The sequence below is a fragment of the Vanessa atalanta genome, chromosome 4 (genome assembly GCF_905147765.1).
Source record: "Vanessa atalanta chromosome 4, ilVanAtal1.2, whole genome shotgun sequence".
Taxonomy (NCBI): domain Eukaryota; kingdom Metazoa; phylum Arthropoda; class Insecta; order Lepidoptera; family Nymphalidae; genus Vanessa; species Vanessa atalanta.
This window is the reverse complement of record NC_061874.1, coordinates 1,398,760-1,410,894: the sequence shown is the minus strand read 5'-3', so window position 1 is coordinate 1,410,894 and position 12,135 is coordinate 1,398,760.

Sequence of the window (12,135 nt, the reverse complement as noted above, 5' to 3'; positions counted from 1 at the left end):
TCTTAATTTAAATGTAAAATTCCACTAGTTCCGAATGTACATTTTACGGAGACTAACCGGCAGGGAACTAAGTAGTCACTTCCACCAATTAAATTACTTAGGTATAGATACAATTCTATATGTTGACTATGCACACATACAAACATGAGCACGCTCACATTCTCACTGATGTTAATGTGAGCGTGCATATGACTGTTACTGAAATGATGGAAAAGAGTAACAACTGAGCCCATTGATTTCAGTAGATTCTTCATTGATAGATTTACGTTATCCTGTATTTTAATTAAAAAAAATAAAGTTAATTAATTTAAGATCGTAACGGTTCGATGGCAGAGACCGACCGAGTAAATCCTCATAGGTTATATGGGTGGTCATTCCGCTTCATCAGCGCTTCGTGTCTTGCAATTTCCGTTGAATCGAGTTAGTTTGGGAGCTGATCGGCGATTCCGTAATTATACACAATTACGAAATAAACACACCTAATAGACAATAATATAAATATATATATAGTTAAAACATACGTCTGACAATATTCGTGTTCCAATCTTATATATTGGCACGATAAATATATATTATATGTATATTTGGAAATACTTTTGTGCAAAACTCAGGCAAGCACTGTTCTTCATTTGAATGGAAACATCGTGAAGAAACCTGCTTATGGCATATAAAAGTCTGTAAGCACTGAACATATATGTACCAATCCGCATTGGCAGATCGAGAGGAGGCTTTAGTCCAGCCGTGGGTCATTAAGCCAGTGTAATCACAGGCACAAGGGACATAACATCTTAGTTCCCAAGGTTGGTGGCGCATAGGTGATGTAAGGAATGGTTAATATTTCTTACAGCGCCTTTGTCTATGGGCGGTGGTGACCACTTAACATCAGGTAGCCCATATGCTCGTCCAACAACCAATGCCATAAAAAAAAATGTATCAAATGTAATCATTTGGCCAATAACCTTAGGAGACTTTCAATTGAATTTGGGTTATATTTAATACATATGTCAACTGGGCACGTCAAACAAGCAAACTCAAAGTAATAGAAAAATGACGTATCTTTCTATTACTTTGGCAAGGCACAAAAAGCAGGTCTGTGTTGTTTTAAAAAAAATCCTTTACACATAAACTATTAAATAATATTGCAGCATTTTTTTTATTTGCTTCCTTAGTTCTTGAATTCATTTTTCTTGGAGATTTTAGTTTCCTTAATTATTATTTTTTCAAATGATATTAAATTCAATACTTTATTTAAACGATCCATGTACAAAGTTAGAATTATGGCAATGTCATAGTATGAACAAAATTTGGACACTATACAGTTATGATTATCTTAACACGTTTCGTGTACATGGTTTAGGGTAATTATGTGGAGCCGAGGAAATTGCTCAATATCCTGCACAGTACAGTTCCAGACATGTTCTATAAAATAGTAAGCCACGTAGCTTCATACCGCAAGTGACGGTAAATTCACTTGATAGACACGACGCTGGAACACTGGCACTTCGCACACATCAGTCAAGACATCCCGTATTATAATATACACAATTATTGAATGCCTTCTTTTAGTTATTGGTTTAGTGACTTGTTTATAATGTTGCAGATAAGGTGATCCTGGGTTCATCTTGGCTCAAGAAATAGTTGTTGAGATCTTCTGTCGAGAAATTCTTAGTAGCCCTAAGTTTGGTAATTGGAAATTTCGAGACTATTCATGGTAAGCCGTTGATCCTGCAACAGAAGTATGGACTCTCAGTCGTGGATTGCCGATTTATTTTAAATCAACTGTAAAGGAATAATTGTCTTCTGTGTCACGCTTGGGCATTTCAATATTTCCTGCACTGTTGACTTATATCGTTACACGATAAGAGATTCTAAATGTAGTTAATATGTTATAGTTGACCGGAAAAACAAAAAATAAAATTATATCAAATAAATTAAAGTTATAAGCAATGTTGGTATGTTCGGTTATAACGAAATTTGCAAATCAGTATTATGTTCAAAAGAATTTTATTCCAAAATGATCCCGTTTAAATTCTATAAGTATCTGGTGATGAGTTTCGGAGACAGACGAGTGAATGCTTTAATAAAAAACTGAAAATCAACCGTGATTTCTGCTATATTGTTGAAGTCGATTTTCGTTTGTTAATATTTTTAATTGATATTAGTAAGTTTGATAGTAAGTGCTCAAACTTGTATTTTATGAATCTAGCATGTTTATAGTTTTTGGACTATTTGTAATATTACATACCATCAAAATAATTAGAAAAATCACACAGGTTACCAAGCGCGACTTTGGCTTTTTTATAAACTGTAATTGCGATATTAATAACAATATCTAAATATTATAAATTTGGTAATTATTATATAAGTCATGCATAGTGAATAAATAAACGATTAAATAATATACATGAGATTAACTTGTTTTTGGAACGAAGTTCTTTTAGGTAGCTTATAGAAGAGAGAAGTGGGAGAAGTCGTCATGTAAGAAAAAAGCTTTATGCGACCAGGCGACCTTTCCCTCTACCTCTTTCTATTATATACTGTTTCATATAATATGGCTTAATTCACCCGAAAAAGAAATTGTCATTTAATTATTTACTTAATACATAATATAGAGATAGCGAAAGCATCTTCGTTCCAACTCTGCGTCCCACGACACCCCCCTTTTTTGACGATTTATATTGTTAAGTGTGTGCGCGTGCTCTTAGCCATAATTAGAATATATGCAACGTGGATATATGTGAACGTCGTGGTGAAATTACTGCCGTTATTGGTTTATAACGTTGTGAAAATTTATTGAGCTCATGTACTGTTGGATATTAGACAATTATATGTTTATTTAACGATAAGTTGGCGTGTTAGATATAAAAATGGAGAAGGTTTATATATATATATTTTTTTGAGACTCTACATGTAACATATATAGCACGTAATCGATTTCTATGAAAATTCGTGGAGATTTGAGCATGTAGAATATTTTAACGCAAGTTGCGTCGGATAATTAGTTCACCAACTTTAAGGATGCATTACAACGAATGTAGAGGGATGAGGTATCAGTATATAATATGTTAATATATATACATATAATATGTGTAACAATAGATGATTTTTTATAAGCTAGAATGAACTTTATATATAATTATTTATTTTTATTTTTAATGATTGTTCAAAATAATACATATTTTATAATTTTTGTGAAAGACTAGTGTTAATATTAAAACTTATTTTAAATACTTGCTGTGCCCTCGACTTCGTTTACGTTTGAATTTAACAATAAAGTTATTGTTATAGCCTAAACTACTCCTTATTACATATATCTGCCAGTAAAAGTCCCGTCAAAATTGGTCCAGTCATGCCAGAGATTAGTCGGAACAAACAGACAGACAGACAGACAAAAATTGAAAAAAATGTTATTTTGGTATATGTACCGTGTGTATCTGCATTTAGTGAAGCGGTTGCTTTATATGTATAGATAGTAGGAACGAAGTTGTTTTACGTGACTCATAGTAGAGTGAACTGGCAGAAATCGTCACGTAAGGAAAAAGATTTTTGCCCCCTCCTGGCGACCTTGCCCTCTCTTTCTCACTGTATCTCTCTATCATCATCCTCCTGTCGCAGCATGTCTTCTTCTTCCATACTTCTCTGTCAGACGTCATCTCACGAGTAACATTCTTTCTAACCATATCATCTTTCTTTTCTCCCTCTATCACATAAGGTTTAATATAACATATTTTTAAATTTATTCCTCTTATAGTTTTCATTCACACATTATAATTCGTTATTAAATTATTCTTCAATGTTGTTAATTTTGTTTTGCGTCTGTTATTTAACATATAATATAGCTAAAGAAACTTCGTTCCAACCGGTGGTCTCACGACATATCTCTTTTTTTATCTCAATACCAGATCTGTTTCAAGTTGAAACACTTGTATATAGGAATATTTAAAAAATATATATTTGTTTATACAACCCGTTTTATTGCCTCCGCTGGAGGAAGGCTGGTTTATTTTTTGCCCAGACAATCGGATTTGCTATTCAATGTGAAAATGCTGCTAGTATTTCGCGAACATTCCTTACATATTTAATTAAGCCTTATATCGTTAAAGAGTAAGAAAGAACTTAGAATGGAAAAAACCTTGTTTTTATTTAAATAAAAGTTTTCTCACATTAAATGCAAAATAAACCTGGTCTTTAAAAATATCTGGGCTATAAGGTTTCTTTAAGAAAACTATAATGTTGTTTGTAAAAACATAGAAGTTTTTTCTAGAAATTGAGGCGTTCATAATATTTATACATTACCAGGAACAAGCATAAGCTAGGTTACGCCTGTTATCCGAATCCGAATAGTTTTTTCTTTGGGACAATGCTTACCCTTATATTGTATTATCCTCAATATATTCTGGGTTTGATTCATTAAAAAAAAAACTTTAAGGAAGGATTAGAGGTAGAGAAAATAATAAAACTATTCATTAGCTTAATTAAATTAATATGTTTAGATGATTATAAACATGGTTATTTAGGTGATCTACCTAGGCCGTTATCCTAACTAATATTGTGATTATTATTTTTTGCCAATTTTTGGTATAAAACTTGTGGCCAATGCGCCACCAACCTTGGGAACTAAGATGTTATGTCCCTTGTGCCTGTAGTTACACTGGCTCACTTACCCTTCAAGCTATTACACTGTTTACCATCTCATTAAAACTTTAAATTGTAACTCCAAGCATGTCAATAACATCAAGCATGAATCAGGTTATATTGGACTCGTAAAATGTTTTTTCTTAAAAGTATGATCCGAAATATTACGATTGGATTTCATGAACTAAATTGAATTATCTTTAAGAGTCTTTAACTTGCTTTAGTGCTTGTTGTATAATAAAATCAATACAAGACAAGGATCTTCCTTTCGAATTTCCAAGAACTCGCTGAAAACGATAAAAAGCTTACATAAAATAATCTTTCTAGGAATAGAAATCTTCATAGTGTAGGCTTAGAATTCAGCTTATAATACTATAATAGTTTATTACAAAATAAATATATTGTTAGTTCTGTTTACCTCATGGTAAGTGGTCACCACCACCAGTAGTGTCTCAGTAGTCATATGACCAAAGACAATAGCGGTCTAAGAAATATTAATAATTTTTTACAATGCCAATGCGCTACCACCCTTGGGCACTAAGATAGGCCCTAGTGTTTGTAGTAACACTGACTCACCCTTCAAACCGTAACACAACAATATTCGATGAGTGGGCTGTACCTACCCAGACGGAATTTCAGAAAGCCCTACCACCACGTAAATTATTTTTTACCAATTTAATTTTTTTCATCGCATATAAATAATTGAAAAAAAGTCATAAAATTGTTTGATTTATTAAAATTAGAATTTTAATCTATATAAAACAGAACTACTCTAGATAAAACAATTATTAAAAAAGCATGCTTATTATTTAGTAAGTAGTATAATCACTCACAGCTTGTTCTCTGAGAGTTTAAATTTTCTAGTGAAAGCGTACTCCTCGTACACACTCCGAAGAATACTTATTACGAGCATTCTTTCAAAGAGGCTTGAGATATATGTAAATGCTTATTATTTGAAGCAGCGGCGAACATGATTGCGGAATCCATTAAATTTCTAACATTTATCCTGACAATAAATTTGATACAGGAAAACTTATTATATAACTTTAAAAAAAGAGAGACGGCTTGAGACTCCTGGTTGGGTTGAAGTTGCTTTCGTCATGTATTACTTATTAAACAACAGATACAATAAAATAAATTGACAACGTTTGAAAATACAAACAAACAATTAACAAATTATTATTTCAATAAAAAATAAATTGATGTGATTATATATAAAACCGAATACAATAGACAGAGAAATAACATTTTTTCTTTGGGTGAAAATGTCTACCAGATCATTCTACTGGAAGCTGCGTAAACTTCGTTCCAAAGACAGTAGAGAAAACAATCGCGGCGAGCAATTTTAGAATACTTAGAACAATTTACATTTACTTAAAATAAGTTAATATCTATTGTTAAAAGAAATCTAATTTTAAATCCAAGTGCGCGTACCTTTCTCTCTTACTGACAATTATACTCTTTCTATATATACGAGCTACATTGATTCTACTAAGTAGCACATGCTCTAAATTAGGAAGCCTTCGTGCTATTACACGGTACGTTCTAAGATCAATTAGTAGCACAGCAAGGTTTGTTTAGAGACGTGAATAATAAGTATCAATACTGAATAGCAACGACCGAATAATCGAGTTACTTTATAAAGGAATTGATTAATGAATCAAATCGTAGAATAGATTTATTATTATTTTGTCTCCATATATTGACAAATTGCTGAAGTGTATCGTATTTAGTTTTCATCGGACATGGCTTTCTGAAACGCTGCTTGCATTTCAAAGGATGTGCTCGATAAGACCATTGAATACGTGAATATTAAGTAATGCTTCAGTAGTCCCTGTCTAAATTCCAACTGGGACGTTCATTTACTAAAGAAATTGCATTTGTGTGAATCGTTCTTACGTATAAATATTATGCAAAATGACATTTTTAGATGAATCTTGTTGGTGAGAAATTATATACTGGCATGGGGATTGGCTTAAAAAATTTGCCTTTTTTCAAATCAAGTTTCAATCAATCAATTGACAAGTGATAAAGAAAACGTCGTCGGAGCCTACACATGTCACCGACCACTATCAAGTCGCATTAGAGCAATGCAGTGGTGTTCTGTGACGAGGAGACCTTTATCCAACAGTGGGAAAATCACGAGCAGTTTTATTTAATTACTATTTATTTGAATTCTTTGATAATTATTTCAATATAATAACTATATTAATTCTAACATAGTTTAATAAATTTAATAGCTTAAATCAATAAAGCTTAACCATTTTTTTGTAATATTTCTTAATAAGATAGGAAAATGCCGCCTAAGCAAAGTATTAATATCAATGAAAATCTTTCGTAGTCTTAAATTTATTCTTTATGAATTTGCAGAATCATTCGTAACACGAATCCGATTAGTTGGAATAAAATCCGCGGATCAATTCACGTTACAAGAGTTTAAGGTCAGACGTAATTTATTCTAAACTTTGAAGTCCTTCTCTTATATTTATAGGGTGGATATTATAAGGGGTTCATTAAGTATCCCATATAATTGGTACTTATCTAGAAATTTTGAATGTCTGAGTGTTTTGTTATTGAAATTTATTATATTTAAAGTATCATCGCCTTTATATTCTTTTAGACTTCACTTTAAAAAAAAATTTATTATATATATTTTTTATGGGTATTTTTTATTACCTTACCTTTTTTTATTATTTACTTTTCTGTCCGTGACTGAATTTTAGCTAAGCCAAGTATAAGATTTAACAAAAAACACGACGTGGAAATTGCCAACAGATTTGAAAGATCTTTTTTTTTCCCTGGGGATTATAACCGGCCCGTTGCTGTGATGGCAAACTGAATGATGCTCTCTTATGCTGTCATGTCCTACCTTCGTCGTTATAAAAATAATATTTAAGTAATTAATTAGATTTTGGAATTCTAATGAACAGAGTAAAACTTGGTAGAAATTTCATTTCAGAACTCGATACCAGAAGGTGGATTTTAAGATGAATAGTTAGGACTCTTTCTTCCTATCGAAACCGGTGAAGTTCATGTTACTGAAACTGCTACACTTTAAATAGTTCTATACTATCTCAAGTCAATCATCCCTTGTTTCTAGTCGATTATTCCCCAAGCGGAATATCAGCGGCCGTTTGTAACAAAGTTGCCCACCAAACAATTAGTGAAAGTAAGTTAGGATCGGGGCTCAGTAGAATTATTTGTTCTAAGTCGTTGTTTGTTGCTCATACACATTCAGCACCGGATATTAGCCGTTGTCCGGATGCGTAGTGCCTTCAGGCTCCCTCTTTTTCTCGTGTTTAATTTATTCTTTAGTGTTTCTTTTATATTGACCTATATTAGAGAAATGGGTGACCAGCGCCAGAAGCATTTTAAAATGTAAACATAGTTTCATCTCGTATATTGGATTTTATTTGAAGTTATTTTTATTGACTCTGTCGGATTTCTTAACCTACTAATGATATGCTCGAAGCGGATTCGGTGATTATTTTCAAAATTAACTGACCAACTGCTCAGGGCATATCATAGTACACTGCCCAAGATAGGGCGACCAATTCGACACAATCAGAAAGAGTTCAGATACAGGACGGCTTTCCGAGACACAGACAAATGGTTACTGGTAATCACCGTCCATAGACATTGGTGCCGTATGAAATTTTAATCATTTCTTAAATATCCAATGCGCCTCTGCACACACTGTCTCATTCACCCTTTAAACCGGAACACAACAATTTGCTGCTTGGCGAAAGAATATATGGTGGTACCTACCCAGACGGGCTTGCACAAGTAGACTGAATTTTAGTATCAAGACTATAATTTTAAAACTATGCACTAAAATAATTGCGATTCTGCTTGCATTGCATCAAAAGAAACTTCTCATTAAAGAGCGCTAATAGAGTAGAATATATATAATGTAGGAAAAGTCTAGTTAATATAAAAAGGATATGAAATAGTTTTATTTTTGCGCGTATATGAGAAATAGAACGCGCCTCCAAGACAAATAAATGTCAACATTTCCTTCAATAGAAACCTATCAAACGTCGAAGGATCACAACTTATTACAGAAGCAAATGAACCGATAACAAACTTACATGTTTCTTTAGCGAGCATCAATTCTCATGAGAGCTCTACGATAGTATGAAGATATCGTTCACTCCTTTGACTCAGTAAGAAAGGGCGGTTATATTAAGGGTCAAGTTACACTAGTCGTATTCTGTACTGCAGAAATTCATACAAGCTAGGGGCGCCTTCCGCCGCGACGTTGGTTGTTATGTCGAGGAAATGGACCCGCAGTACCGAACGGAAAAGTCAAAGTGAAGAACCCCTGTCTCACTGTTAGCGTTGTTTTCATTACGGTGGATGTGTAAACAAGAAATAATCATACACACTGCTACTGTGTTCATAAAACTTGAAAAACAAAATGTTTATTTAAATTATAAACTTAGTAATGATAAATAAATGTTATTATACATCCAATAGTTAGGTATTTTCCCAAAAGTTGACACATAGCTTTTTGCAAAATATATGAAATTGTTTTAGTAAATTGCAGTGTTTAAAAAATATATTTATTCTATTATAATCTGTATTGATATCATAAATGCGAAAGTAACTTCGTATGTCTGTTTGTTAAGCTCTAACCACTGTCTAAGCCACTGAATCGTTTTTGTTCAAATTTGGTACGAAGCAAGCTTGAAAATTTTCTCATCCTTTGAGGAAGAAATATTCGCCATACAATTTCGTGAAGCAGCAGGTTCAGCTAGTATAATAAACAAAATAATTTGTTTACAATTTGCTATGTTCGGAAACTTTTTTCGTTAACCCGTTTTATTTCATTTATATTATAAATATGAGAGTTTGACAATTTTAAGTCCTGATTGAGTAAATGAGGCTCATTTAATATGAAACAAATATGAGTTCATTAAAATCAAGGTTATTCGCTATAATTCAAGGATACTATGGGGACATTCATTTATTTATTTATTTATTTAATCCATTAACAGCTTAACTTAGTGCTAATATTTACAATAAACAAATATAACAATTATTTTACATAGAAAATGTAACTCTAAGTTATTAGAAATATAATGTAATTTAACTAAAACATTACGTGTGCAGTGGGGTTACGTTTATGGTTGACGCTAGACCTAAGACTTTTTTTTTTAATTAATTTGAATTTTAAAGTTCCACGAACAATCGGACCGTATGTAGTTGAGAACGCATTACCCAAAGCTTTGTGTTTCTGATTTATTTACTTTGTGTTCGCTTTTAAAAGCAACAGAGCGATTGTACACTTCTATTTTCATAGTCTCATCATTTCGCCAGCGCTGTAAATGAAAAAAATAAACTATTTGCCAAGGGAAATGCGTTTTTAATGCTCGAATTGATACTTAAGTATTTATTACAACAACGCCTTAGTGTTTTGTTTGTTTTATTTAATGTCTTAACATACTCATGCTTGTTTTTTTTTTGTAATAAACACGGACAAGCTTAATGTTTTATTATATAAAGATTATCTGTTGTTTGTTAGACCCTTGTAATCTACTATGTTTTTCCGAATCAATACGACTTGGGAACCTTCAAGGAAAGAGCGTACTCATTCGATAAAGGTCAGCAACGCACCTGCAAGCACCCCGGTGCTGCAGATGTCCATGGGCGGTGGTAGTCACTTTCCATCAGATGAGCCTCCTGCTCGTTTGCCACCTATGACATAAAAAAATGGTGATACGCTGGTTTGATGTGTGAATTCTCAGACTATAAAAAGAGGCAGTTGAAGCGTGCAGAAAATTATAGTAAAAAAAAAAACAAATTCCCGGTAGTGTGAAATGACGACTTAACTTAGTTAATACGTCAATAATTAAAATAATTTAATAACTAATGAGTATTGACGTTGATTCGCCTTTGATTTTGTATTCGCTTTTGTTGCTTCTGAATAATGTTCCGAGTGTTCCATCTGACTTTTGTTTAATTTTCTCATCGTGTATCCTTTTAATATTACAACCATTATAGGCAAATAATTCTGCTATATTTTCCTTTATTTTACTTTTGAAATGGCGGACATGGCGTATGATGGTGCTGTAAGAAATATCAACCCATCGTTAAATCGCCAATGCGATACCAACCATCAACCATGGGAGCTAAGATTTTATGTCACTTGTATAAATAATTACCTTTGTAATTATTTATAGTATTATAATAGTATATAATAAAAACTATAAATAATTATATTGGTAATTATTTATAGTATTTTAAAATTATTATTTTCACAAACAAAAGCATTTTGAAGTAAGCACCGTGTAGTCATTGTTAACTTTTCGACATTAACAACTTGAAAATGTATGATGTGTGCTCGTAACTATTTGTACAACTTGTTTTCAAAATTGAATGAGATATCTGAGTTAGTTGTTTATAATTTATCGCTTCCAAACATTTCTAAATATTATATTTTACCTGCTTTTTAAGTTTATTTATTTATTGGAATTGTTACTCTAACAACTTTTCGCTAAGCACTTAAAATTAACCACTAAAATAGGTAAAATATGTAACTATAAACGAAAAATACGATCTGGTATCTCTTCAAAGGTGAAAACAAAATTCATCTTAAGATAAATAATGAAATAGATTGAATTCTGAAAGAAATAAAATTAAAACATAACATTCTTATAATAATGCAATTAAGTAACAAATTAGGAAAACATATAAAATTAATTATTTTATTTATAAGTCGTAAGTAATAATTCATGTAATTTATTTATTTTCAACAAGTACATAATATTCGTGAATTTTTAGAAATGTTTAACGATAAAGTCGTGGAGATAGGTCAATGACATTATTTTCGGTTCGAGTCGAAAAAATCGGTGGCAATTAGTAGCATTTTATCAATAATTTATTCTGAACAATCTATTGACGCGCCGTGGGGGTAAAGCGGGCTAGTATGTCGTAATGGCAAAGAGCATGACAATCTCTTATGCCGTCATGCCAGCTCTATGCCTCAGCTCTCTGCTCCCTTGTGAGCGTGGCTCGTATAGAATATAATTAATTCCTTGCTCTATATTTTGCTATAGAACATCGATTACTACGAATATATAACATATAATATAACATATAACATATAATATTCACGGAACTCTATGTTTTCATTTATTTGATTTCTTTTTTTCTAATTATAAATTCTTGTGATGACCATTAATTTTTATTAAGCATTCCTCTAATTTAATTCTGCCTGGTGGAAAAAAAAATTCTAAACGCGTAACTTTTTTTTCAATCCCACTAATACTAAATATCTTAATACGTTAATATTTTATCACATCGACAAAATTATATTGGTAAGTGACAAACAGGAAGTTATTGTGAACATAAATCGAAATTCAATACTAATAAGTTAGTAGAAGTCTTTTTTATTTATTGACAAACTAAAGAACCAAACCAATATAAGTCAAATATAATATGTATATGTCGCAGTCAACTGGTTAAATTAGCCATTCAATTGACAGCCTAGACACT